This window comes from Chamaea fasciata, unplaced genomic scaffold (assembly GCF_029207755.1).
Source record: "Chamaea fasciata isolate MVZ Bird 193981 ecotype frontalis unplaced genomic scaffold, bChaFas1.0.hap1 SCAF_18, whole genome shotgun sequence".
NCBI lineage: Eukaryota > Metazoa > Chordata > Aves > Passeriformes > Sylviidae > Chamaea > Chamaea fasciata.
This window is the reverse complement of record NW_027094103.1, coordinates 7,667,965-7,695,601: the sequence shown is the minus strand read 5'-3', so window position 1 is coordinate 7,695,601 and position 27,637 is coordinate 7,667,965. Positions and strand designations below refer to the sequence as shown.

General features: G+C 46.4%; 1 long non-coding RNA gene across 2 annotated transcripts; it reads right to left on the bottom strand.

The window, feature by feature from the left end:
* Window positions 1–7,420: 7,420 nt before the first annotated feature.
* On the bottom strand, window positions 7,421–25,816 carry LOC136298903 (uncharacterized). Of its 2 annotated transcripts, XR_010723408.1 has the most exons (4): window positions 25,672–25,816; window positions 12,425–12,535; window positions 8,977–9,103; window positions 7,421–8,808 (listed from the first exon to the last, which is right to left on the bottom strand). It is a non-coding gene; the product is annotated as an uncharacterized lncRNA (long non-coding RNA). The 2 variants fall into 2 exon arrangements; XR_010723409.1 differs by lacking the exon at window positions 12,425–12,535.
* Between the last annotated feature and the right edge of the window lie 1,821 nt (window positions 25,817–27,637).

The following is a 27,637-nucleotide window of genomic DNA, read 5'->3' as shown; positions in this document are numbered from 1 at the left end:
TCCTCTGAGATATCAGCCAGGATTTGACCTTGTAGCTACTTGAGCAGAGATAGTGAGCTCTAAGACAACCTTCAAAGAGACAATATTACATGGCTGCTTCCTATATCACACAAAGATAACACTAATATGTTTTTAAATTATGCTTTATAAAAGAAGGCAATGAGAGATTAAGGCTACTGGTATTTTCCTGACAAAAAAATTTCAGTCTCTCCACAGCAGCTTTGCCACAGAGTTTAGGGCTCTGAGAATTACAGCTACTCTGCTTTATCCCCACCCAACCCTCTCTCTCAAAAGGCAATTTCCCAGGTCATAAAGCTACTAAAATGTAACCCCCATTACCTGACTCCTGTCTTCCTGAGGGCATCAGCCCATGAAGCACCATGGCAATCTCCAAAGCAAGAAAGCCTGGTGGGTGACAGCCTGCAGGTGACAGCCTGCAGGTGACATCCACCCACTCTAGTGGACACACACCTGAATAAGGCACCGCCACACCACAAAACCCCCTCCTAGAAACCAGGACAACAGCTCCTTATGCCAGTTTAACCAGGAGTTAACCAGCTCTGCCTCCACCAACCGCAGCCTCACAACCTTCCTCCCTTCATTTGTTACAAATACATCCCAGCCAATTAGCTAATAATTAAACACGACTTCTAGGGCTCAGAAGATTTTAGGGCGTCGGTTCCCGAGCCTAAGCCTCCTCCCAGCCAGTTGCACACAGGTTTGAGCTCAGGATACATTTCTGTGTCCCTGGGCTGCGGGTGATTCTTGGCATAGGGGCCGCGATGTGCCCAGCCCAACCTCGGTCGCTGCTCTCCCTTTATCTCTCCTCGCTGCAGTAAACACCAATGCAGGGACCCAGAGTTCTTGGTCCCCTGCCAAAGTCCCTTCCTCTCTGCAAATAGCCCGGAAGAGGGTTTGTGACACCAGCCCTTGCACTGCCTTTTTTCCTTTCTTTTGCAGGCTCTCCCCTCTCTCAGGGTGTGAGGTTTTCCTCACCTGCTCGTTGGACACGCTACAAACCTTCTGTCTCTGCTAAGCTTAGAGATTATTCTGCCAGCCAGGAAACCACGTGGGATTGGTGGTGAGACCCAAACTGAAAAGAAAACTTGAGACAAAAGCATTGAGAGCCTGCAAAACTGCTCAGATTAATAGCAGGAGACAAAGAGGCTTTCACAGACAGGACAGTAGCACACGCTCTGCCCTCCCTGAGCTGTCACTGCAAAATGGAATTGCTGATCTCAAGTGCCAAGGGAAAAAAATGCCAAAGAGAAATCTCACCCAAGGTAGCCTTCAGATGGGACAGCAGTGGGGAGCTGGCAGCAGCCATGAAAAGAAGTTGAGCCCCTGCTCCCCGTTCTCCCCCTGTCCCAGGGATGCTCATTTTTGTTCCCCTCCTGGAGTAACAATCGGACCCATCCCGACTTTTATTAATTGCTTATGGAAGAAAATAGGCATTTCCTATCATATTTTCCTCCAGCACTTGGGTGGGACAGCAGTAGGCTGATGATGTTTTGGCAGATGATGTTTTGGCAGCAGCGGGGACCTGGGGAGTTGGTGGGAGCTCAGCCCAGCACTTGCTCGGGGTGGGACGGGAAATTCACTGTGGATGTTGGTCAGCAAGATGTGACTGCCTCGAGTTAAAAGCAGAAGCATTTTAATAAGAAATATGCCTCTGAGTCACGATGCTCTAGGGACCAGTGGTGTACTGTCTTACCCACCAGCCTCAATCAGGGGCTTTTTTAAGGTCAGGATCTGGGCTTAAAATTGCTCAGCTGTGAAGAGAATAAACACTCGGTCATGTTTGCTCACTCGAGCTAAAGGTGAGTCACCTGTAATAACTTTCAGAGGGAAAATTATATGAGTAATACTTTGAGAACAAGGTATGAAAAATACCAAGAGGGAGCCTTGTGATGTATTTAATAATCACGACCCCTTGCTGAATCATGATCCTCTCAAAGAACCGTTCCTTGGCGCTCGGCATCGTTTGATTGCGCGGCTCTGGAGCGTGCTAACCCTAAAACATTCTGCAAATACATTTGTGTCGCTCAGCTCTATCTGTGTTTAGAGAGTGCCTTGGAGAACACATTAAACACTTCAGCTGCTGAAGCGAGTGTCAGCGCCGTCCCAAGAGCCTCTGAAGTAAATGATGTCGTTAAGCACATCGTGGGAATAGTCATGTTAATCTCCCGTCTCTGAGCAAACCTGCCTCTACACCAGAGCCACGGGGGTCAAAGTGGGTGTGCTGGCACATTTTCAGCAGCTCCCAGCTGCTGGTACCGGCAGCAGGACGAGCTGCGTGGGGCCTGACCCTGCTGCTGGCTCCTGTGGAGCTGGGAATGGAGGAGCAGGTGGGAGATTCTGGCCAGGGCTCCCCACAGCCAGTGTTTGCCTCACCACCTGCCAGCATCTCCTCAGCCCTGCCGGGCTTCTGGCACACACTGTGCTCCCAGCCCAGCACAGCACAGGCAGAGGGGCACACCAGCCTTGAGGGATGAGCATCCACCCCTCAAGACAGGCTTGGATCGGGTGATCAGGGCCAGGGCAGTGCCTACTGCTGGGTTATTCCATAAGGCCAGAGGTCCTGGCTGCTCCTCCCAGGCAGCTCTCATGGTGTGCTATGATCTACCCTTGAAAGCTGGCCAAGTCCCTGGAGAAGCTCAAGCATCAGCCTCGAGCTTCCTGGCAGATTTCAGGTTTGGATTTACAGCGTGTTAAAGCACCGTGGGGGGCTGAGAGAAGGCTGAGCCGTGGGTGCAGTGGTAGCAGAGCATCCCTCCAGCCCCAAGGGCGGAGCTGCAGGTGCCCCAGAGCACAGAGATGCAGGGCTGGGCTGTGCCTGGCAGAGCCTGCTCTGCTTCCAGCCATCAGTTCTCCTGTGCTGTCCTTGCCACGTGCTCCAGGACTCATTGCTCACGCTGCCGGGCAGCAGGATCCTGACACGGCTGTAATGTAATTTTGCATGTGTTAATTTCATTTCTTGGCTTTGCTCAGGATCAGCTATTATCCTGCTGAGATCGTAACCAGGAACGGGTGAAGCTGGTTCAGAGAAAACAGCCAAGCCCATGCCTTTCATTTCCCCTCTCCTCCCAACTGCTGTGACCTTTGCCCATTATTAGAACCAAAATTGAAATAAGCCTTTTCTTTCTGAGGCTCTGAAATACTCAGCTCTGAGTCAAATTCATAGAACAAGGGAACTGATTCAGACAGCCACAAGCTATTGTTTCAGTTCCACCTTAAAGCAGTTCCAGCTCTGTCAGCTCTTTTCTTTCCTCCTTTTAAAACCCAGCTGGGAAAAGCCCCAGCAAGAGGCCGGTTGACACTGGGGATGGAGGCACTGGGCTGCTCAGAGCTCTTTTCAAAGCAGCAGCACACATCTCCAACACTGTCCTGCCCAGGCAGGGGCTCCCTGTCACTGAGGGGACAGATCCTGTCCATTGTCACCTTGCTGGGAAACCAGTGCCATGATAAGGCAAATATTGAGTGGGTGGCTCCTGAGGTAGGAGCTGGTTCTTTGGACGGCCTTGGTTTTACTAGATCCCAAAAATGCCAGCAGCTGGTACCGAATCCCTTGGAGAAGGGAAGAAGCCCCACTTGAAGGACTGTTGTGCACAGTGTCACTCCCACAGCACACCCATCTTTAGCCACCAGCATGACAAACTCTGCCTGGACATCCCTGCCACCTGCACAGTTCTGGAGGAGGGCTTCCTGAACTGCTGTGAGCATTTCTCCCCATCCCACCCTGTTTCTGAACCACAGGTTTGTACTGGTACAGACTTCAGTGTAGCTACACCCATGCTCAGTTCTCTGGAGAAGGTAAGCCAAGCCCCTAGGAAAAAGGCTATTATGGGATCCTCTGAGTCACCCTGTGCCTTCTCTAGTTGTACTTAAACCTGATACTGATCCATACTGTTGTTGAAAGCAGAAATTAAGCAGAAGAACAAGTAGCTGGGAAGGCACTTTAAAGACTTCTTCATCAAAGGTGATTTCAAAATATTTTCCAACTCGGCATCCTTTAGCATAAACACACCACCCAGGTTCCCAGGGGCCTTTGGGGTAAGAAGATCAGTGTGGTAAGAAAGCCTCTTCTCTGCCAAAGTCTGATATTTGAGCAGCTCCCACTTGCAAAATAACACAGGCACCTGTTGTTTGTTTTGGCAATTCTGAAATCACAGTGTTCCCATAAACTCCACACACACACACACGGGTTCTGGGAGAGCCCTCGCTCTCAGTGCTGGAGGAGATAGTGTTATTTAAATAAATAAATCCTCAAGGTTTCTGAGTGGTTTAGCCAAGACTGCATGGAAAAATTACTGTGCAACTGTCAAATTGTTGAGATTTAGGCCCAAAGGCCATGAAAGGTGTCTGTTCTTGTTTCATTGCAGTGAAAGCGTGCCAGCCATGACCACAACTGAGCACAGCTCCTGGTTACAGAAGTGCTTCTTAACAAGGAGAGATGGGATTTGCTTGTAGAGCACCTTTGCCACCCAGTCCAGTGGAAATCTCACAAGCAATGTGGTAAAAGGTAAAATTCAGATAAAACCAGGATTTAAAACCACTAAGAGCTAGAGCTGGTACCCCCACGTGTGCAGGCATGAAGATGTGTTGGTGCAGGACCCTGAGTAGGGATGGGCACAGGGACTCTCAGCACCACACTAGGGAGGAATGGACAATGTTTGAAATGAGGCTTTTTGTACTCTTCCACAAAAAAAAAGCAAGCCCATGGATGTTAACTGCAGAGCTGTGCATGAAATAACAACCTGTTACCCAGCCTCTGGCCTGAAACATGTTTGTTTTGCACAGCGTTTATGCAGAAAATTTTTTCAGACACCCAAGACAGTTGTGATTACTCACCTTAATGTTCGGCATTTATCCATATCTATCTCATGGTAGTTAACATACACAAGCCAGCCAGGCTTAGCAAATCTTTGCCCTTTCCTACATTATTGATCTGACATTTCCTCTGGAGTATTTCAACTGAGAATTAAATTACCGCCGTATCTATGGACATTACCTAGTTAAAGCAGACCAGCTGCACAGGCTGGCACACCCTTTGTTCAGTCAATCACCATTTTCCTTTTATTAATTCATGAAACCTTGTTGTTATTTCTTAAAAGTGGAAGATGCCATTAGCAATGCTAATGAAAACTACCAGGCTCATTATGGCCAGTGCTCTCCAGACAGCCCTGAAAGAGCTCTCCTTCCTGCAGAGACCTCCCTCTGCCATGCCCAGGCAATAGGAAGGAGTTGTTTGCTTTCCCTCAGACATGTTCTGGGGAGAAGATATGCCCTTAACTGTGTGGTGACCAGACAAACCAGCTCCCTGCTCCACCTGGGGCATCTCCAGGAGTCCCCTGGGATGGTCCCACCTCAGTCCTGGCGCCAAGGACGAGTCAGCACAGGTAGGAATGGCAGCATCCCAGTTCTCTCCCTTCTCTTTTTAAGATCAAACTATCAGGTTGTTTCCACAGTTAAATATTCATTCTCCCTTTTGCTTTTATGTCACAGAAACACCGCTGAAAGATCAGCAGGAAAAACAAATTACTCAGGAAAGGCTGTTTGGCCTCAGGAAGAGGTGTCCTCAGCATAGACTCAACTGCCTTCCTGGATTTACAGGGCTTTCTTTGGTATTTAATAAAGATTGCTGCTCTGACACTAAAGAGAAACATCTGCTGCCTTGTGTCTGGCCGGCTTTAACGGCCTTCATTTTCCCTTTCTTAAGAGAACAGTTTGGATTGATTAAGACTCAAGCAAAGTATTTTACACTTTGATACATCCCCAGCTTGTTGAAATCTTACCTGAAATCTTAAAAAAAAACCCCAAACAAACCTACCAAAAAAAACCCCACAAAAAAACCCAAAAACAAAAACAAAAAAACCAAACCAAACCAAACCCAGTACACGAAATGAAAGTCTGGAGGACATGTGAAGGCCCAGAAACTTCAAAGCAGCACTTTCAAGGCTGAAGACTGGATCTAAAGACTTTTATATTGCTCCAGAAGAAGCAATATAAAAGAAGGTCTTCAGCTGAGCTTTGCTCAGGCTGGGGCTCCACCTGCACAAAGCTTTGCTGCAGTTGAGGGGGTCCCAGTTTGTACACACACACACACACACACACACACACACACACACACACAGAAGCTTTGACCAAACTGGGCAAAATCCCCAGTCTTGGACTCTGTCTGACCTTCCACCCAGTTGGAGAGCAAAGCATCCAAAAGTTTCATGTTGCTGGATGACTTGGAGATGTGATGAGAGAACCTGAGGATGCTCTAATACCTACAGAACTGCATCTTCAGACTGGAACAAGACAAATTCTCAGTTTGAAGAGTGACAGTAAACATAGAATAAGGAAAAGAAATCTGAGGAGGTGCTTTTTATCACATATAAAGCTCTGAACAGGAATCAGTGCAATCTTGTTGACTCCAAGCATAGAATACCTCTAGGTAAATAGGAATACTTCTGCTTCACATACTGCCCTGGGTTATTCCTCCATGGAATACCTAAAAAGAGGTTTTTGCTGTCAGATTTCACTTCCTTCTTTAAAACTCTTCTACTTTTCGTTTGCAGAAAGGAAAGCTGCCGGGGAAGATGATAAATGTTAATGCTGGTAAATGCACTGTGCTGGGTGAAGTCGTGGAGCATTCAGGCAGATGATGGCTCTGTAAAAGCATTTCAGAGGAGAGGAGATCAGGCTCAGGGCTGGCTCGATGCTGGGACATGCTCCAGGTTGCTGCTCTGCACCCCAGCATGACCAGTCACAGGGTAAGGGGTTAAGCACATGCAGCCTCTGAGCTGCAGCAAGAGGCCTCCCTCATGCTAAAAATTCATCACTTGAATAGCCCAGCTCAGCAAAAAAGCCTCCATTTCAGAGATAGGGAAATGATGTGCCACGGTCCCTTGCACAGCTTAGCTGATGGGGTTTAGGAATAATGTGCCTTGCTTCTGTTATCAAATATAAAAAAATTCCCTGGTTCTGTGCACCCAGAGATTCCATTCGTGTCAAAGCATGGGGTGTATTTTGGACTGTGGGTAACAAGTGCCCACTGGGGTTTGGGCTGGGGCCGCTTCACCTCCCCCTGACCACAGGCACCAGCCAGGAACCACCCTCGCTCAGCTCCTCCGTATTTTGTTTCCTCTAAGGACTGTCCCTGTGTTAGCAGGGACATTTAATTCACTCCCTTCTCCTCTAGTTTAATTGCTGAAATTATATTACAGAACTGGAGAAGGACACAAACCAAACCCCTGGAAACATCGTGACACCCAACCACAACCCACTCTCTTCACAAAGAAGAAATCACATCAGGTCAGCTTCTGCACAGCCAGTTTATTTAGCTAAGACAAGAGAGTTGCTGGAGCAAATAATTGAGGAATAATATGATAAAACACAATAATAGCAATAACTGCCTTTACTGATGGGCCTCTGAATGAGACGTGCTCAGTGTGCTGCACGTGCCCCACGTGCTGTCATTTCCTTGCTCTGAACAGATTTGCTGAAGATTTGAGCCTTAATCTGTGCACTGTAACATTATCTCAGCATTTGTATTTGTGTGCTGATCTTCTGTGGTTAGACATGGGCTTTGGCTCCTGCAGGGCTCCCTAACACACTGTGATCCTGTCTGTTCCAAATAACTGCACACTAGACTTTACATGGGGGAAAATGTTTGTTTTGGTTGGGGTTTTTTCAATTTGTTTTTTTGTTTTTGGGTTTTTTTTTTTTTTAAGCAACGAATTTTGGTGTCTGACCCCAGCGCTCACCCTGGATTTCAGAACTGCAAAGGCAGCCACTGACTTTGGCAAAGGTTTTCATCCAGGTACACAAAGCAAATTACCTGAGCACAGAGCAGATCCTCAGCTGATGTAAAATCAGTGAGAGTCCACAGTGCTTTTCCCACTGCATCCCAAGGCAGGATCTCTCTGAACCACCGTCCACTGAAAATGCAAGAAGTGCAGACCCCAAACTGTTACCAAATAACATTGTTTTCTTAATGTGCTCAAAATGAAACAGTCCATGTCAGGAGCATTGTCCTGAGAAGGAAGAGCACCTGCCACTCCTATGGTCACAGTCTCCCTTTTTCTTTATCTTGGGCTTCTGACTCCTTAATCTGTTGTGGAATGCCATTTAATTAAGCATTTTCAGGGTTCACTCTAGGCCGTGGGATTATGCTGTAAAGCAGGCAACGCTGGCCTGAAGTTGTGATAATTAAGGCCACGAAGGACAGCTTGGCACATTGTCTAATCAGGGAGCCAACATAAATATGCCAGAGCTGGTACTAAATATTTCCACGGTAGAAGCATTCAGACTTACTAGATGGGGTTTCCCCTAATCATAAAGGAATCGAGAAATAAGGAACAAAAATAAAAGTGCTTTTTTCCAGTTAAATTAAATTAGAAAGGAAATAAAAAACATCAGAAACATTCTTGACAGAGGAGTGCCTGAAAAGGTTTAATTCCAACCTTACTGATTCTATGTTTTTATGAATAAAGGATTAATGAGCAGTAGGAAGGGGAGGAGCTGGGCAGTGTAGGGCACTGCTGCCTTCTGCAGCCCAGCTCTGAGCCAGACCCCTGAGCTGCCCCTGCCAGGCCAAACCCCCTCGCTGATGGGAATTGGTGCAGTTGGGCTGACCCGAGGGAGCTGCTGTGGATCCCTCAGAGGAGCTGGCAGTGCCACCTGTGCCCCTGGTCCCTTGTCACAGAGCAGAGCGGGGCCAGGGCTGCAGGTGCCGAGTGCTGGCACCAGCCCCACAAACAGGCGCTGCCTCTCCACACAGCCTGTCACAGCTGGGCCCCACGGCACCCCTTGGGCAGCCTGGGGAAGGAGAAGAATAAATTAGGGAAGGAGAAGCATAAATTAACTCCCGAGGCCTAGTTCCCTCAGCTGGTACCTCCATGCAATGGCTCACTGAAGCTAAACCACCGCGTCCTCCTACACTGAAGGTGCAGAGGTGTTTCTTGTATTCCTGCCTTCAGCTCTCACCTCCAGCTCCAGCTGAGTTGCCACACTGCTTTCTGAGCAGCTCCCCTCCTCCTTTCTCTATTGTCTCCCTCCCACTCCAGTTCAGTGCTCCACACCATCGTTGCCTTCTGAAGTTACAGACAAATGCCTGTGGAAAAAGACAAAACCCCCCAGCACAAGAGCACCTGTCAAGTTTGCATGCTGGTGAGACCCAGCGGGCACCACCACCCAGTGCTGACACCCATCCCCTCCCAGCCTAGACTTCATGCACAGACAGCCTCAGGCATTTTCCCCTGCTCCTCTCAGGGGATAGGAATTTACACAGCATGATGTTTCTCTTGCTGATAATCTTGTCTGTTTTCCCAGTTTGCTTGGGCTCCTTATGAGCTGGCAGAGGTTTATTTTATCCTTCAACAGGCTCAAACACAGCAGATGGGTACAACCAGCTCAGCTACCTGCTGGAAAGCCTGTATTGTGGTTGTGCTGTGAATGCTCACAGAAGTTTCTTTGAAAATTAGCAAGTGTGACACACAGTTTTGAGTTCGAGGGCTCCTATTGTTTCCAGTATTGCCAGACATGGAAATTTCATATAATACAACAACAACGTTCAGGGCATTACAAAGGAAAAGGGGGAAAGATGCATTCAATTTATACAACGTGATTACGGAAGAAAGTCTGAAAGGCTGGATTTAAAAAAGAAAAATAGAGAGATACATGACAAACAGAAAAGAGCTCTATAGTCTGAGCATAACTTCAAGCAATAGCGGCTCCTGGTTACTAAACCAAATTTCACAGGACAGGGAGACACTTGAGTGTCCAGCACCGAGCACAAACGGCTCTGCCATGCTCTGCGCCAGTGGATCTCACAGCTGCCGTACACACAAAGACTTGCAGGAGCCAGGTCACTCTCTTCCTTTTACGTGCACCTGAGTAAAATGCAGAACAGGCTGGAAAGAAGCCCCGTTCCCTCTCCCTTTTTGTGCCAGGCAGGCCCTGGAGCTGACAGCCAGGGCTGCACATGCAGCATCGCTTCCCCGGCGCCTCCTCATTAGGAGCCTCTCCTGAAACATGCTCGGTGTCATTTCCATTTAGTGTCAGGTGACAGGCATTTTCTTCTGTAACGTTCACTTTAACAGTGGTATTATTACTTTTACTTGAGTGCTTTGATTTAAGCCACGGGAGATGTCACAAATTAGTGTTTACAAAACTTAACACGAGGGGGCTGTCAGTACTTGCTTGGAGACGAGGATTTAGATGGTTGAGACCCCATTGAGGAGGTAGCAGACTAATTGCAGGAGCCAGGGTACAGAAGGATTCTAGACCTAAGTGTCACCTCAAGCAGAAGTGAAATTAATGATGCTCTGAGTGTAGCTCAGTGAAATGAAACACCCTCCCCCCCCCTTTTGCTGTTTGTTGTTGTTGTTGCTTGGGTTTTTCACACAGAGCATAAAGGAATTAAGAGAACAGAGTGACAGAGTCCAGCTCACCTTGGTAACTGCTCTCTCTGCCTACAGCATCCTGCCACTGCCCATGAGACACATGAACACACTCAAACAGCGAGCACCTCTCTACTCCTTACTCATAAACCAGCACCAGAGCTATGTGCTGCAGGAGAACAGATTCCAAGAGGGCTTGGATAAATAAATTGCCTCGTGATTCAAGGAGAACATACAAAATCTTCTGTGATCCAACAATTCAGTGATACTATCTGTTAGCTGGGCGACTTTGTTTTCGAGCAGCTAGCTAGCCAAGTGGAAGGAATCTATTTTGCATTTGGGAAAGTCTGAAAAATACATGTAATTGCTCTGACTAATAAACAGTCAGGAAAAATACAAATTGTCAAAGTGTGATATTTAAAATCTTTCAAGTATGGAAGGCATCAGTGTGCAGAGGAATGCAGAGTGTTCCTTAGAAACACAGCTGTCCTAAGAGGCCCTTCAGCAAGGCAAGGTATTCCCACATTCACTGTTAATGAACAACAACCTGCCACTAAACACACAGCAGCACTAATGAGGAGTTTGATACAAGTGCAGCTTGCTTTGTGGGATGAACACACCACCTCGGAGCCTCCAAAGTGGCTGAAGGTCCCACCAGACACCTCCTCTCCAGCCTCTCAACATGATTCATTGCACTGCTCAGTGCAAATCACAAGCTACAAAATTGCATTATCAGTACAGCTCTTTTTAATCAATTCAAGGTACTGATGTTTAAATATCTCCTGCACTGAAAAGCAATTGCTGTTTAAACCCAATTTTTTTAAAGAAATCATTATAACATTCTCATAATTGCTTATCTCTCAGAAGAAGGTAACACAGACACAGCTGCTATTTCAAAGGCCATTTTATACATGTAACTCAAACAGTCACATCTGAAATACAGCAGAGATTCTCTCCAATTCAGGAACCTATTTATTGCTGACTGCATCGTGTGGCAGGGCTGCAGCCTTAATTACACGCACACCAGAGGTATTTATACACTGTGATTTGCCCAAGGACTTTTTTTCCTCTGCTGGGGCCCCCCTTCAGCAAAACATTTCAGGAGAAGCTCGAGATCACGCTCAAGTGATTTACTGAGCATTTCTCTCTACACTGGCTTTAGGGAGCTGTTTTCCTCTGGATGATGCTCCCTTTGCTTCACCCAGCCAGCCACACTGAGCACCCCGTGTGCCCCACCAGCCACCTCTGCCCAGTGTGGGTGGGGGGGTTCAAACCTCAGCATCACCCCCAGGCTCACCCTCGGAGCCCAGGGCCTGCCTCCCTAATAGAAAACCTCAGGAAAATATCTGTGTGGTAGATAAGGTCAGGTAATGCTGCTGGGGTCAACAGCCATCTCTATCTGTCTGGATTTTAAAGAGGAAATATGATCTTGCCTTGAAATTGAATATCTCCCTTGTCTGCAGGTGAGCCAGAGCTTCCTCCTGCCCGTAAAACAAACCCCGTTTCCCACCCTGCACAGGCACAGCAGCAAGGCTCTGCCCCTGGGGGGCTCAAATGCCAGTGGCCAGGAGCAGGACAGCACCCACAGATAAACACACCAGCCCCTGTTATCAGTGGGATATCAGCTCCCACAGGGCACCTCTCCCACACTGCTCTCTCCCTTTTTGGTGCTTTCCTCGCCCTGTCCAGGCTCTCAGCCCAGCAGGGAGGGGATGATCCCCCAGGACACTGCACCCCTGCATGCAGCAGTGTCCCCACACTGCATATTCCCACTTCCAGCCCCTCAGGGAGCAGGTGAATCCCATGTCAGCACCTGCTCTAGCCGACACAATCAGAGACTCTGGGAGATCGCAATTCACATTTCAATCAGTGATTAGAGACCTCAGGAACCTTCCAGGAGCCAAGATTTCCCACCAGTTCACAAGTAATTTATTGTCCTTCGCCTGATGTGGCCTGAGATGCAGATCTCCAGCCCCACAGTACCCATTCCTCCGGGGTGGACCCCATGACCAAACCCTTTCTCCCATCCTCACCTGCAAGGCACAGAACTAAACACAGCACCCAAGCACCAGGTTTGGGAAGTCCCAAAACGTGATGGCTAATCAGGACCATCCATCTTCCATGTAGTACAGGCCTTAGGGCTCCTAAAAATTAATGACAGTGGAAAACCAGAGACGTTTTTTAGGAAAACATACATCCTGATATTACTATTGCTCGTACTGAAGAAGGCATTGGAGCTTGTGTTGTTCCAACAGTTAATTATCTTCACTTTTAAAAATGTGCATCCTTTTTCCCCTGACAGAAAACTATGCCAACAAATTAGTCAAGCTAATCAGTGCCCTGACTCACTACCTAACATCTAAGAACAGGAGAAAGAGATGAGATAAAATACATGGGTAATACAGGTTCTAGAAAACTACAGATAAAAATACTCAGGAAACTAGGTTAAATTACCAGGAAGATAAAGCACATTAAAAAACAGGAGGATATGAATCAATAATTTACATTTCAGAACAGTTACTCAGACATTTACAAGAGCTTTCAAACACCTGTCTCCCTCATCTCTCTCTAAATCTTGACCCTGACAATGATCCCCAGCAATTTTCTCAGAACTGAAATAATTTTTACATCCTCCTGCAATTTTGCTAGACAGGAACATGGCAAGTGAAGGGAAAGGGAGAAAATATTTGGGGTGTAGGAGGGGATCTCTCACTTGATTGCAATTGTTGCCACCAACACAGTGTAGGTGATTTCCCAGCACTTATAATTTGAACAAATTAATACAGTTCTGGTGCTAGACATTGTGTTTAAGGACACAGAGCTCCTGATGCTGTTAACACAGCTGGAATGCCAGCTCAGAAATGTCAGCTTTCCTCCCCACACTGCAACAGCTCCACTGTTAATTTTGACATCTGGTTTTTAGTGAGATGCATTTCTTGCAGAGCAAACGCACACTGACAAATCCGGGGCCCTCTGTGTATTTTGGTAAATTGCAATCCATTATGAATATATATCTTGCTGTAATGAAATGTTAGCTTTGCAGTTGCAACACAAGCTGCCCAAGTATCTGGTGGGAACGTTTAATAACAATAATATTTTGCTACCTCATTTAAGTATCCCTGATACACTTGCCTGCATGAGTTTTTCCCCTGATATATTAACAGCTTAATAGCACACAGGTGAAAGCAACAAGGTGATATTGAGATAAAAACTGCCCTGGCAGCTTGGAGCCTCTCTGCAGAGGAAGCAGAACATTGACATGTCTGCAGCAGTTCCCAGTGGGATCTGGCTGACAGCAAACATCATGGATCAAGACAGTCCTGCGACGCTGCACAGCTCAATTACTGCTCACTGCTCGCCCCCAGTGTGCTGAGAGGGCCTGCCCACGTGTCCCAGGGATCCGGGGGTGCTGATGGGGGCACTGAGCACGTCCCCCGCTGGGAAAGGAGCAAGGCTGGTGAAAAGCCTTCCCTGCACCTGCTTCCCAGCCCTGCAAAGAAGGAATCCTTCGGCTCTTTTCGGTGATAAACTTCTTATTTTTCTCCATTTTGCCAAAAATATTCTGAACGCAAAATTAGATCCTAACGTGAAGAATCGCACCTGCCCCAGAGGAGAGCGGCTGAGGACACAGTCAGGGATGCCAGGGAAGCCCTGCACACCCAGGGCAGCCTGAGCGCGCGCTGGGCCTCGGGACTGTGCCCTCAAATGCTGCTTCCGAGCAGCTGCAGCCATGGCAGGCAAAACACTCCGGGCTGCATTTCGGCCTGGCCTGTACCGAGACCCGTGTGCTCCAGCTGGCTCAGTTTGCCTCGGCCCTGGATGCGTATCCCAGTAAATCACCTCCTGGCATCAGCAGGGCCTGCAAAGGGCTCCACGTCGGTCTGGCGGCACACTGGCTCGCCCCCACCTCCAGAGGGGCTGGCTGCCTTCTGCTGACCCCGAGGGGAGCCGGTGACAGGAATGCTCAGCACTGCTTTGTCTGACACGATGACATCGCTCCAGCGCGGGCCTCAGCAAACAGCAGCCGGCACAGAGCTGCCCTGCCCTCCTGGGAATCCATTCCCTGCCCAGAGGGAGCTGCCCAGGCTGAGGGTGCCCAAAACCCCAGGTGAGCGCCCTGACCTCAGGCGCTGTCGGCACAGACGGGAGCTGGTCAAGAGCACGAGGTTGGGGTTGTGCACTTCAGGCCCAGAGGAGAGGTGGCAAAGCCCACCACTGAGACACGCACGGACCCAGGGCCTCCAAACCCCGCAGTCAGGCAATGCTGGTCTCAGATCTGCTCTCCCGTGGGGCAGGGAGAGGAGAGAGGCCCAGGCAGCACACTGGGAAGCCCAGCTCACCGGCTGTTCCATGTTAGAACCTTTCCGGGCAAAGCAAAAAGCCATCACTCCCAGGGCAGAGCCAGCTGGCAGCAGCAGGCTGGAGACGTGGCCACCCGCTCAACACGGCATCAGTGTTTTCCTGCTGCACTGAAAAGTTAGTTAATTTAACCCAAAGCTTCAGCGAAGTCCAACCCTACCTGATATTAAGGATTCTGCCAGAAACAGGTTAAAAAGGAGGCAGAAGTTGAGTAAATCATGGCAAGTTATGACAAAAAAAAAAAAGTGCAGTAAGGCCTAGAGACCAGAAAAACAGACCAAAGAGATATGTAGACACAAGCATAATTTTTAATCTCAATTTTGAAAGAATTGCTCTCTATCTTAAATTATATAAAATGAACATAAGCTATAGCATCTAGAAAGAAAACCTCAAGAAGCCATTAAAGCATTTGATGCTCTTTGTAATCAAGAAAAATGAATATAAGGTGGCAGGGGAAAGGCAACTCGGCAGTCCAGGTGCTACAGCTCCCAGGGATTTATGAGCAGCCCTGGTGTGGGGAGAGAAGAGTTTTCCCAAAGCTCTGCACGCAGACTGGACACAGCAGCCACACAGAGCTTTACACGACAGGCAAACAGGCAACAGAGAACCACAAGTTCTCGTTTTTTCTAAATTGCTCACCATGTCTTGCTCTGGCACATAAAATTTGGAATGCTATCCAACATATATCAAGTCTCCAGACAGCAAAATCTAGAAGGAATTAGGACCTGTGTTTTTTCATCTCAAATCAGTGCCTTGTCCATCGATTAGAACAGTCCTGATCCCAGATAAAAAATAGTTTGCACCATCTGCTATTACTGTCAAATTTATGATTATATTCCTTGATTGTATTTTGTTTTGAAGTGCTGCTTCATAGGAGGGAAGCAAAGTTCACAGTGGAAAGACTTAACTGACATCAGGGATCTGGATCAGGCCCCTGGTGAGCGGAAGAGAATTAACATTAATTCCTAACTTTCCTATTTGAGCATGACGTGCCCCCAGGCTTGCTGCTCGTCTTCGCAGAATCACTATCTCCTGTTTAGGCATGACAATATTTGTCAAGCGCAATGCTCATTAGGCTGCTGTGTGGTCAGGCCAGCAGTGTATAAACACCCGGGAAGATCAGGTGGGGACTAAAGGTCTGTGCTTTGTGGTCAATTACAGCCATCAGCATTAATGATGTCACCATGGAGAGCCACACGGGCAGGAGACGGGGAAGTGCTTTTCCAAAGCTGGGCTTGACAACATGCCTTGGCTACGAGGAGCTGGCTGTGAAAAATGTAGTGTGCACCTCCAGCCCCTGCCTCACCCTCTCAGTGATTTATTTCGAGAATAGTGTAGTGGCTTCTTTTTTTAATACCTGAATAAAAGACAGGCTTTCTAACCTGAAGTGCATTCTCTTGTATTCTTCAGAATTCACACTGTTGATGATACTTCAACCTGATGTCTAATCAAAGAGAGGAAAAGCAGCACAGGAGCTGAAGGTGGTTTCCTATCTATGCCTTTGTTTTGAACTCCACACTTCTCTCACCTAAGCCCCGGGATTTCCCAGATATTCTGACTATTTGCTCAGAATACCCTCAGAGACCCTTCTTGTCCCAGTTCCTCTGCAAACTGTGAAAAAACAATAGGGTTTATTAGCCCTCTGCTCTTGAAAAATTACATGTTTGGGGGTTCTCTTTCAATTTTAATAATTATTAAAATGGGGCTTTAGGTTTGCAAACTCTTAAAAAGAGAAGGATAAAAAAAATCCACTTTAAATCTTAGAAAAGCAGAAAGATGTGGCAATACTTAAAAACACTCACTAAAGGGAAACTAATGATGTGAATAATCATTTTTTACTGGTAACATCTCACTTGCTACCACAGGAGAAGGGCCACTCCTCAGGCCTCTGCTGCCAGCATTGCAGGGCAGCGCTTCAGTGAAAGCACCATCAATGAAAGCAGAAATAGCACGAGATTTTGCAACCCTTACACAGTTCCCCAAGCCCACTGGAGCACTATAAATACAAACCAGCATGAGACAGCAGTAGCAGGTCCTGAAAGCCCAGTGAAATTTGGCATATTCGTAATGGACTAGGTAACATGGGTATTCTGAACTAAAAATCCATGGTCCAGCCCTTCCCTAAGCAGCAAATTACTTAAGTTTAATTTTAAGCAGGACTTAGAACCATGTATTTAAGCTTAGGACAGGTTGAATGCCTTGCTGAAGGAGGAGTACTTTGATCAGAGTCATCATTTGTTTAACCTATGACCATTCATTTCAATTTAATTGGCATCCATCATCCTCACCAATGCAGTGTAACAGAGCACTAATATGGGGGGCCTGGCCATATTCCATTCATTTAATTGCATTTGTCAGCCTAAACAGAACCCTCCATGTAAGGTTATTTATGTACTTGTCCATGGACAAGCACGCTAGCATTCAATATTTGATGCGTTCCCTAAAAAAGAAAACCACATTTTCTGTAAGTGAGGTGTAGCCCAGCCAGCAATTCAAACTCTCAGCATCCATGAAATCCTGCAATCCATTTATGCCCGCTTTGTAGAGCTGATGTTTGCTTGGTGGTCTAAAGCCTTTTATTTTTCTCTTTTCCTTTCCAGCATGTGCTCTTGTACTTACCAGGGCACTTACAGTATTATTTAGGTTGCTGCCTGCGATATTTTCAAGCTACTAGAAGACAGTTTCTTAGACATTTTCATAATGTTTTGAAATGCTGATGAGGATTTAGCATTAAAATTAATGGCAGCCAGCCGTGGTCTTTCAGATGTGAAAGACTGTGCGGTATTTTCTGGGAAAAAAAAGGGGGAGAAGTGGGGAGAAGAATGGAGATATAAATAGCCAGTCTTGCTTTTCTCTAGGCAGGATCCTTTTAATCATGTAAAATAGATTTTAAAGATTAAAGACTCTAGGCTTCTTTCTGCCTTTGCTCAAGTCTCGTATCACCAATTTTTTTGTATGTAATTTGAATGAAAAAAGGACACACATGGTGTTTTCATTTGCATTATCCCAAACTGGAATTTCCCCTTGAAGGACTTAGCCTCCACCTCCTTTGCTGCAAGGAGGAAGCCACCATACCTGTGTGAAACAACACAAAACAGGAGGAAAAAAACCAAAAAATCATTACCCTACTCCATGGACCTGGAACTTCAGTTTTCTGAGATTTCATTTGGAGCTATGTCTTAGGAGCTGCAAAGGAGACAAGAAATATGATCCAGCAGCTGTGTATCCATGAGCTGCAGCCTCAGATTTCATCCAAACACCATAAAACTGCACGTGGAAAACCTGCTCTAATTGAAATAGGGGCATCAGCACTGGGAAAATTGGCTGCACCAGGGGCAAGAGATCTCAGAAAGTTCAGTGGTACCAGGGCTGTTCTGCAAGAGCTGCCAAAAGTACAGGGCAGAGAGGAAAGGCCCAGCTCCACAGAGGAACAGTGACTCAAAGTTCTCCTGCAGGACAACACAGCCTGGCAAGAAGCCAGAGGAGATGTGGGGAGGAGAGAATAAATGAAAGAACTGAAAATCTGGGGCAGAATAGCCTGTCCATGCCCATGAACAGCCCATTGACAGAGCTGGAACCAAGACACTTCCTTCTTCTGCCACTGGCATGATAAACCCTGTTTTACCACATCACTCCCTCTTCACCAAGACACACAATGCAACAGGACTTGCATCTCAGCACAGGTCAGTCTTCATTCTTAAATCTACTTTTCCAGTGGAGGTTATGATCAATTCCTCTTAGACATTGACCAGAGCCTCCTTTCTCCACCTTTCACTCCTCTTGTACACTTGCAGCTACAGTCCCACTCAGTTTCCAGCTGAGACTCTCCTGGAGCAGGAAGTCCCTCATCTCCTCCAGGATCCCGAGGCCAACAAAAATCAATGCTGGAATGTATTGGTTTTATTGTCTGTACTTAGTTGTACTTCCCAAATGACACAGGCACGGGACATCTAGATAATTCTCCCTGATTACATTTATAAATACTCAGAGCATTCTAACTTTGTTCCATATACTAAAATATCAGTGGCCTCATCAGCTAGATATTCTTTCATATTCATAAGCCAAAGAATAGAAAGGAAACAAAGGACACTGTTCATCAGACACAAGCCCATAAATCCTCCTAATGACATTTGGAATTCACCTAAAAATCCTGGCCAAACCTGAGACAGTTTTCTGGTGAGCTTCATCTCCGTGGGTTTAACAAGTAGAGTCCTGTACCCCACACAATTACTCTGCCATGCATGTGGTCTGTGGAGAGAGAGAGGTACCTAAGAGCAGAAAAGCTACGTTTATATTTAAGAAGCTGTTGTCATTCTAAGCAGTGCCTTCTTGTTGGGACTGCACAGTTAGAGTGAAAATAAATCACAGCATAATTTGTGTTGGATTAGATCTTTAGACATCATGTAGCCCAACCCCTCTGCATTAACCTTAATGAGATCAGGTTGCTCAGAGCCCCATCCAGCCTGACTTTGCATGTTTCCATGGATGGGGCATCCACCACCAATCTGGGCCGTATATTCCTGTGTTTCACCATATTCATTGTACCAAAAAAAAATCTTTCTTACATCTAAAACAACCGCACGCAAGCATACTACAAGAAAATAAAACATGCCTGTTATTACAGGGAAAGACTTTTTCTTGACAGCTCTGGAGATGAAAGTTCACAAAGCACACATAGCGTGGGCAGTGTCAGCCCAAACCTCCCACAAGAGCCTCCAGCAGCGTGCCCAAGGGGATGAGGGCAGCATGTTCCCAGCCTCCAGGCCTGGTCCTGCCTCTCTGCCAAAAGTGGCCACCAGCATTTTCAATTAATTCCAGGTGGGCTTGTTCCACAGGCACCGATCCACTTGGAGCTGAACCAAAACGCTCCCCTTGCTGCACAGATACTGCACAGACTCTGCTCACTCCCAGCCTGCAGATCTGTTTCAAGGTCCTGACCCGAGTTTTTAAAGCCCTTAATAGGCGAGGGCCTAATGAACCTTGGGGACTGCTTCTTATTGCACAGTCCAAAGCAGCAGCTGTGATTGCTCTGGGTGAGCAGGGCTAAGTGAGCTCAGGGTGAAGCCCTCCTCGCTTTCTGCAGCCAAGCCTCCTGCCACCAAAGCCTCAGCCCTGACTTTTAACAAGAATAACATCCTCAGACACTCATCTGCAGTCCTGCCACAGCCTTCTCCACACTATGGCTGCTGCAGCATTCATTAGAACAGCTCAAGGTAAAGAAAGGCTGCATTTTTTAAAGAAACCCTTCATTTTGGAAAAAGGGCGTTGCTTCAGGTCTTTGCAAAAAGCCATGGTGAGGTCACGTCCTCAAGAGCAAAGGGAGAGGGACACTTTCTTAGGTTATAGAGAAGCAGGTTTGGGAGTGAACTTGAGAGGGTAAGGTCTCATCCCTGCTGGGCTACAGCAAGGGCAGCTCAAGCACAGGCACCCTGATGGAGCAGCTCTTCTCCAGGAGCTGAATAGGACCAGCCCACTTCACATCCAGAACAGCACAGCCAGACCCTCTCAGCATCACTCTTCCTAGCAAACTTTGGGAGAGGCCGTACCAGATGTGTGTGGAATTTTCATACTTGGTAGGAGCCAACACCACATGCCGCTGAAAGACGAAATTCCCGATTCCTGGTATATTAACGCTCCCTCGTTTGCTTATCAGACTCTCCTCTCTCCTGCACACGCAGCCTCTGCTTTTTCTGCTACACAGCTATGAATAGAAATGCAGAATTACCCTGCCCCTAAATGCTGATTTGAAAGCTTGTCTGTACCTCCATCCTGTTTGCCACATGCTATTTCATACTTTAATATCGACTCTAAAATAGATGAGAGGCTGAAACTCATCCAGCCTGTTACTCCTACAGCACTAGCACCACTCTCTTCCTGCAGTCTTCCTCTCCTTCACATCCATCTATCCCCTTTGCCTCCCGCTTGCCACCTGTCCTATCCTTCCAGCAGAGCACAGCCCTTGCTCAGCCAGAGCTCACCTGCACCTTCCAGGGGCCCACCAGGCACAGTTTTTGCTGAAGCCCTTGTCTTGCCAAGCAACTCATTCCTCTGTTCCTAATCTTTGAACTTCAGCTGGCCACACTGGGCCCTTCTGGACAGCATGTTCTTCTGCTTTCCCAGCCTGCTGTGTTTTGTAAGCACAGGTTCCTTCAAAAGAATAAGCAGTAATTACTGCAGCCACACCTATACTGGAAATGCCTGTGCAATGATCTGTAGCTCATACAAAGAAAACAAGAGCTGTAAAGAAATAAGCATCCATTTGATATCTGGTCTTTCTCTGCAGCAGGGACCCGATTCTTTGAAGCCCTGAGCTGCCACAGCCCCTGAGGGACTTCAGTTTCTTCTCACACATGCAAATACAGATCACAAGTCACACTATTGAAGCCAAGTGAGTTATGCAGGTGTAACCTCAATGTGACAGAGAGAGCTCATGGATGTCAACAGAGCCTGGAACAGGTGCCCTTTCATTTTTTCATGCAACTTTTCATCCTCAGCCACTTGTTTTGCACACGTAGAGCTGGTGCAATAGGATGGCTGATATTTAGGAGAAATCACAGGCTTAGATCAATGCACACTGCAGGTATTCAGCTGGAACCAAATATGTTGGAAGCAGTGTAAACCCCAGGGGGCTTGTTTGCTAATCAATAAACACGAGGAATGTATGCCACTGAGTTATTGCTGCAGTGTTAATTGTAGCTATACAGGAGGGCTTTTTCATTGCTGAAGAAACAGACATCTTCAAGAAGTGTGGCTTTTATAAAACAGAGAAGATACGAAAAATACATTGCTATTCACTTCTCTGATGTTTTTGGCTTTAGGAAAGCATAGGAGGTTCTCTGTTTTGTGGCTAATTAGAATTTCCCTGTGCTGCCTCACGAAGGAGAAAGGGAAGTTCACAGTGCTTCCAATGCCCTGGCTTACCACAAGTGACATTTAAGCAGTCACCTGGGGGAAAATCCCAATGGGAGCACTGACAAAGCTTACCATTTGAAAAAGGTCACACCTTCTCTTCTTGCTCTGAATAGATGGTGCTGACCTTAAAAACCTTCCAGTCCCAGTCCCCCTCCTCGCAAGCATGTGATGGAGCAGCCAGCCAGGGCACTTCCAGCCAGGAGGAGACACAGGGCACCACTGCTCTGCAGAATTTTCTTATGCCCTGTTTTCCTCTTGATAAATTGCAGATAAATCAACTCATCTGAGAGCAGGTGCTCCTGAATATCAGCAGCACAGGCACAGGCTTGCAGTGGGGTAGAAACACCTCTCTCTAAGGTGACTGCCTTGAAAACAGATGGCAAAAATGTAATAGCACTCCAAACCCAAGTGGATGTGGCATTTGGTCTAGGTGTAAAGGAAAAAGGGGGATTCATAAAGAGCAGCTTTAATCAAGGCATTCAGAGCAGGAATTGCCATTTAGCAGCTCTGATTCAGCCTCTGGAAGAGCCTATTCAATACAGACACTAAAAAAACCTTGCCAGCTGAAGTTAGCTTTGTGAGACCTCTCTCTTGTTTCATTGATTAAGGCCCATCTTCACTCACCAATTTAATTAGAGGAACAAAGAACAGGCAGATGAAGAAACAACATCTTCACCCTGTGGATGGAAACTAAACCTCTGGTAACACTTTGAGCACAAGGTCAGGCAAGGCTCTCAGAGCAGAAGTCAAACCTGGATTCATGAGGTTCTAGCTCAGGACCTCAGCTGAACCTCCCAGTGTAATCCTCTTAGTCTGAACCTGTAAGAGTCAGCCCTAACTCTTCAACTTCATGGGCAATTGCCACCCTAGCCCCAGGCTGCCAAAGTAAAAGCAGCACCATGCCAGGCAGCTGGACTCACATATAGTTCTCTGCCCCCCTCAGTACCAATCAGAGGCCAACCCTCCACACGGGCTGCAGAGACTTCCAACTGAGTCATCCTGTGGGATGAAACAGGACAGCCCACAGCGGTAATCCCAAATGCTGCAGTATGCTAGAAAATCAGTCCCTGACTGCTGCAGTCATGAAAATACAATAAACATGCCCTATGATTCCATTTTTAGTTGCTTTTCAATGCAGCACTGCAGTTTGTCAGGCTTTCTTGTCCCAGCTGGAATAGATGAATTGCTGATGCTTTTTAGGACCATTGGCAGATGAGCACAATAGAAACATCGCTCAGATATTGATGACTAATGCACACAGAACGTTTCCAAAAACTGTGTTGCCATCGCAGCTAAACAAAGTGTACTAAATTAACATTCACATGGAAGGAGAGGAGCTCATTTCCACATATTCAGCATTTAAATGAACCTATGGCACCACTGTGAAACTCAGCTGAAATCAAAAACTGGCCACAGTTCTCTTGAAAGTTTCATGGACCTACCAAACCCCAACTCAGGTTTCAGGTTGGCAGCAAAGCCTGGGATCTCTCACAGGGTTTGGGATTTCATTATAGAAACTTCTAGCCACTACTAGAAGAGCTTCTCTCAGGTCACAGACCTGCAGATATCATCCTCTCTTTAAATCATTGTTGCCTTGCTTCAGAATTGACGGGAATTACTTGTAAGGAAGAGTCTGACACATTTCAAAGCTCAGAAATCTGTTACCAGCTTCTTCATGGGAAACCTCCCAGACAGTTTTCCCTTCAGGACTGGAAGTAATCTGCTTGAGCATGGCACAAGACAGGGCTACCCTGCAGAGGTAACAAGAATCCATGCAATGGGTGAAAATACCACCGCCACAAGTAGTGAAAGCACAGGAAAAATAACCTAATTTAGAAAGAACCTGAACCAGCAATAACCAACACATCTAAGAGCAAGACAAGGGAGCTATAGACAGACTGATGTAGCAAAAGGAAGAGCCCTCTGTCTGGAACAGGGTTAAGAATATGACTCACGAAGAAGTTCTGTTGCCGTCATCTCTGACTAAACCTTATATTGAAGTCCAGATACGAAATGATCTGACTCTATGGAGAGTTCAAGCACTTGGAGAGAAACAGAACTCCCAGCTCCATTTCCCAGCTCTCACAGCCATTTGAACCCTTCTACACAGGGTTGATCCACCCACTTAAAAAATTATAAGCCAGAAAAAAACCCAAACAAAACAAAACTACACCAACATTTTTTCCTGCCCTGTGCTGCTCTTAAACTTCCTATTTTGACAACAATAAAACTCATAAATGCAGAAGCACAGACCATTTCAAGTCTCCAGGATAGTGCTACTTGTTTTGTGGCTGAAGTTAAACACTTCCTTCAACACTTTGTGAGGACTGATGCTTAGAAATACACTTAGAAATTGTCTTGAGTAATTTTTTCTAGCCCCCTATTCAGGTTATAGAGTTTGTTCTTCAGGGACAAACAGAGCAGATCTCGCTATCTCTGGCCATAGTATCAAACTCCAAAAGTTCCTTTTTGTACAGATTTCAATCATCTTTGCACAGGTAAAACTTGTATTGACTCACAGTGTGCTTTTTGCAATGCCACCAAACCATTAAGGACCCTGGATACTGGCTCATATTTCATAGATAAACATCCATCACTCCACTTTAAACAGGAGTATCACCTCCATGCTCCTGGTGATGGCAACTGCTGAGAGCCAAACAGGGGGTTATATTTTAACAAAAAGCTCTCTTCCAACAGACTGAGCCCATATTAATGAAATTATTGAGGGGAGAGAGGGAAGAACAGGAAATGTTCTTGAAAACAGTAGAATGTTTTTACATATCTCATGAATTTCTGTTTCATTAGATATGGGAGCAGTGCCTTTAATGTAACTAACATGTGGCAACCACAGGGTAACCACAGAGAGTAAATCTGTCCTGCAGGAAGAAGCTCAAATGCAGCAGGGTTTGCTTCAACTGCTAGGAAAGAATCACAAAATCTTTTTAGCACTGGTCTCAACTGGGGGTGGAGGGGAGGAGAACTGAGAAAACACTAATAGTGACAGCTGAAAACAGAAATGTCTCAGCATTTGTGGGTGGGGGAATCAAACAGGTCCCAGCATCCTGTCAGTGCTCCTGTTTAGGCTCCAGATTTGTTCATGTTGGGGAAAAAAATATCAGAGCAATAGACCTAAAAGTCTTGAGGTGGTCCTGAGATAGATATGTTTATTACCAGCAGTTAATCATAGCATTTCTAGAGATGTGCACATTTCTGTGCAAAAGCCAGGCAAGCTGGAGGAATTGCAGTAAGGCTTGGCTCAAATTGCCCTATTGTTGGGAGATCACAGTCGGTTTCACTGCTTTCCTTCAATATTCCCATCAGGACTGCAGCTCCCTTGCTTTGCTCCCCAGACAGCCCAGCATTTAACAGATGTCCTAAGTAAATCATGGTCATTTGGTAGGCTTCGAGAAGAGAAGCTAGATAGAAAAATCACAGTCTAATAAAACAATCAAAAAGCACCAGCACATTACAGGCCATTTCAAAATAAATTAGGGTATCTTTTAAATCTCTGCACAACAATTTGTATTTGAAATCAAAGGACCGTATGTCATTGACTTTCCCCTGAGTAATCTAAGTGAGAGAGCTCTCTGAGGTGCAGTAAGAGGATGTAAGTGAAGAACTGGGTATTATTTTACCCGTGCTGTGATAATCTGAATGCATCACTGCCCAGCATCATAAACAGTGAAGTGAGAAGAACAAACAGCATTTTCAAAACCCCCATTGCATCTGGGGACTGTAGGAGGGGGTGGGAGACCAGGTCTCCAGCGAGAGGAAAGCAAACATTTAAAACTAAAGCAGAAACAACACAGTATTATTTAAAGTCTAAAGAGGAAAACTACAAAAGCCTGCTTTTCACCTCTCCAAGAAGGAAAAAAGGCAAGTCAGAAGCGATGTCAAGAAATAATGTTGCAAGCAGGGAGTGCAGTTCTTAATAATCAGCAGTATTTTAAAGATCTTCTTGAAGTTTTGCACTGAGACACTGTAATTAAGGAAAGAAATCAAAGCTTACCAGTTATCATCAGTCTGGAGCAGGGAGGCAGCTGATGCTACAGGATCTTTTCCACAGAGTAATGCACATTGCAGAAGTACCAGGAAAGGGAAAAGAAGTAACAGTCATTACAGACAACAGGAACCCCGCAGGTCATGCTCTGTTTTCCTTCTCTTTCCCAGGCAGCCAAGAGGGCTTCCTCCTTCTCCCCCAGGCACAGCCCTCTTCCCCCTGCCCAGCATCCCACCACCCACATGGGGACAGGCTCCAGGCTTCATTTTAATGGTGTCAGGAAGGGGAAACCGAGCCTTTAAGCTGCCTCTGGAACAGGCTGGGGTGAACAATGCAGCCACCCGGGAGCAGGATTATCTAAAGGAAGGCTCAGCTCAGTTCTGAGTCTTACCTGCACTAATCAGGGCAAATAAATTATTTTTAAAGCATGAAGACAGAGGAAAAAAGGATGATTATGTGTAATTATTTTAAAGAACTGTTTAAACATTCTTTTCAATGTGAACTGTACGAGTTAATGCTGCACACGCTGAGGAACCCACAGAGGTTTCTCTGTCTGGGAAAGGATTCTCACGCAGATTTGCCTCCCAGGAGACCAGGAGATAGCTGTGTCTGCTTGCCTACCTGCATCCTCCACAGCCTACCCAGAGCCATACCGACACTGCCCAGCCAGGGCACACGGCTCCCTCCTCTTCTTTTTGTGTGTTTGCCCACAGACAACAGGGATCAAGAAGCAGAAGAGCCACCCAGCACACCAGAGGGAAGGTACATCTGTTACTCTGCACCAAATCTAGAAAACAAAAGTGGCAACTGATAATCATATTCAACAAGCAAAGTCCTGCTTTTCCCTAGAAAACCCCTTTTTTTCCTCCTCACTTTCAGTCACAACACAATGTGTTGTGGGTTTGCATCTCTTTGCCAGGTCATTCACATCTAATTTCTTCTGTCTGTAATTTTTATTATGCCTTCCACAGAGAAGGCAGATAACACTATACAGAACTCCCATGTCAGCAGGACCCCAAGAAAAACCCAGGAACAGTTCAGTGGGATACATACCTGCACTGAATAAAAACCCTCACAGACTGATCTGTGAGTTGCTCCTGAATTACTGAGGGTGATTGGATCTGAGAAACATAATAGCTTTGTACACCAAGCCAGTCCTCCTTTGACTCCAGATGCAAAATTACCATTTTTCTGCTGAAAGGGTGATTTCATGCCATAACTTGCATGACTAAGGTTTCCAGAGAAGACTTTTGTTTAGATAAGGACAAGAGATGCCCTGAGGCTTGTATTGTAATGTTATATGGATATATAGATAAAGAAATTTTTTGTTGAGCTGAGGGTGTGGTGTGATTTTTATCTGCATGATTACTTACTGACAGACACTGGGAACAGCAAGATTCTTCCTGACCTTTTTTCACCTCTGCCTGGTTGGTTACAAGCTTCGCAGCCAGTGCAGCTCCTGGGTACCACAGGCAGTCCAAACTGCAGCTGGTTTCTCTGTGTGCCCACCATCAACTCTCCCAAGGCACTTCAGGAACATTGCTGGAAGTTTCATTGTGTGTCTCGTCCGAGGCCATTAACTATTCTTCTTCTTATCTTCTGCTTGAGACAGTGGATTACACCTCAGTTTAGATTACTAGAAGGCTGTAAAACTCTACCTCAGCCTAAAAGTTAATTCACAGCAATTTCTGAACTCAAGAGCAAAGCAAGAGATTGGATGGTTCGGGTCCAGTAATGTCAAAACCAGACTCACTAAAGGAATAGCTAATCCTGATAACTATGGAGCCTTTTCAACCAAATCAGAAAATAAGAATCACCCCTGTTTTCCAGACAAGCGAGGACAAATGAAAGCACTGACTGTCAAGGTATGACAGAGAACGTCCAACTGCTGCCTGAGGAAAGCTGCAGTGAGGCAGAAGAGGAAGACCATGGGATAAAGGCTCTGGTCTGGCAGCCCTACCCCAGCCCATGCTGG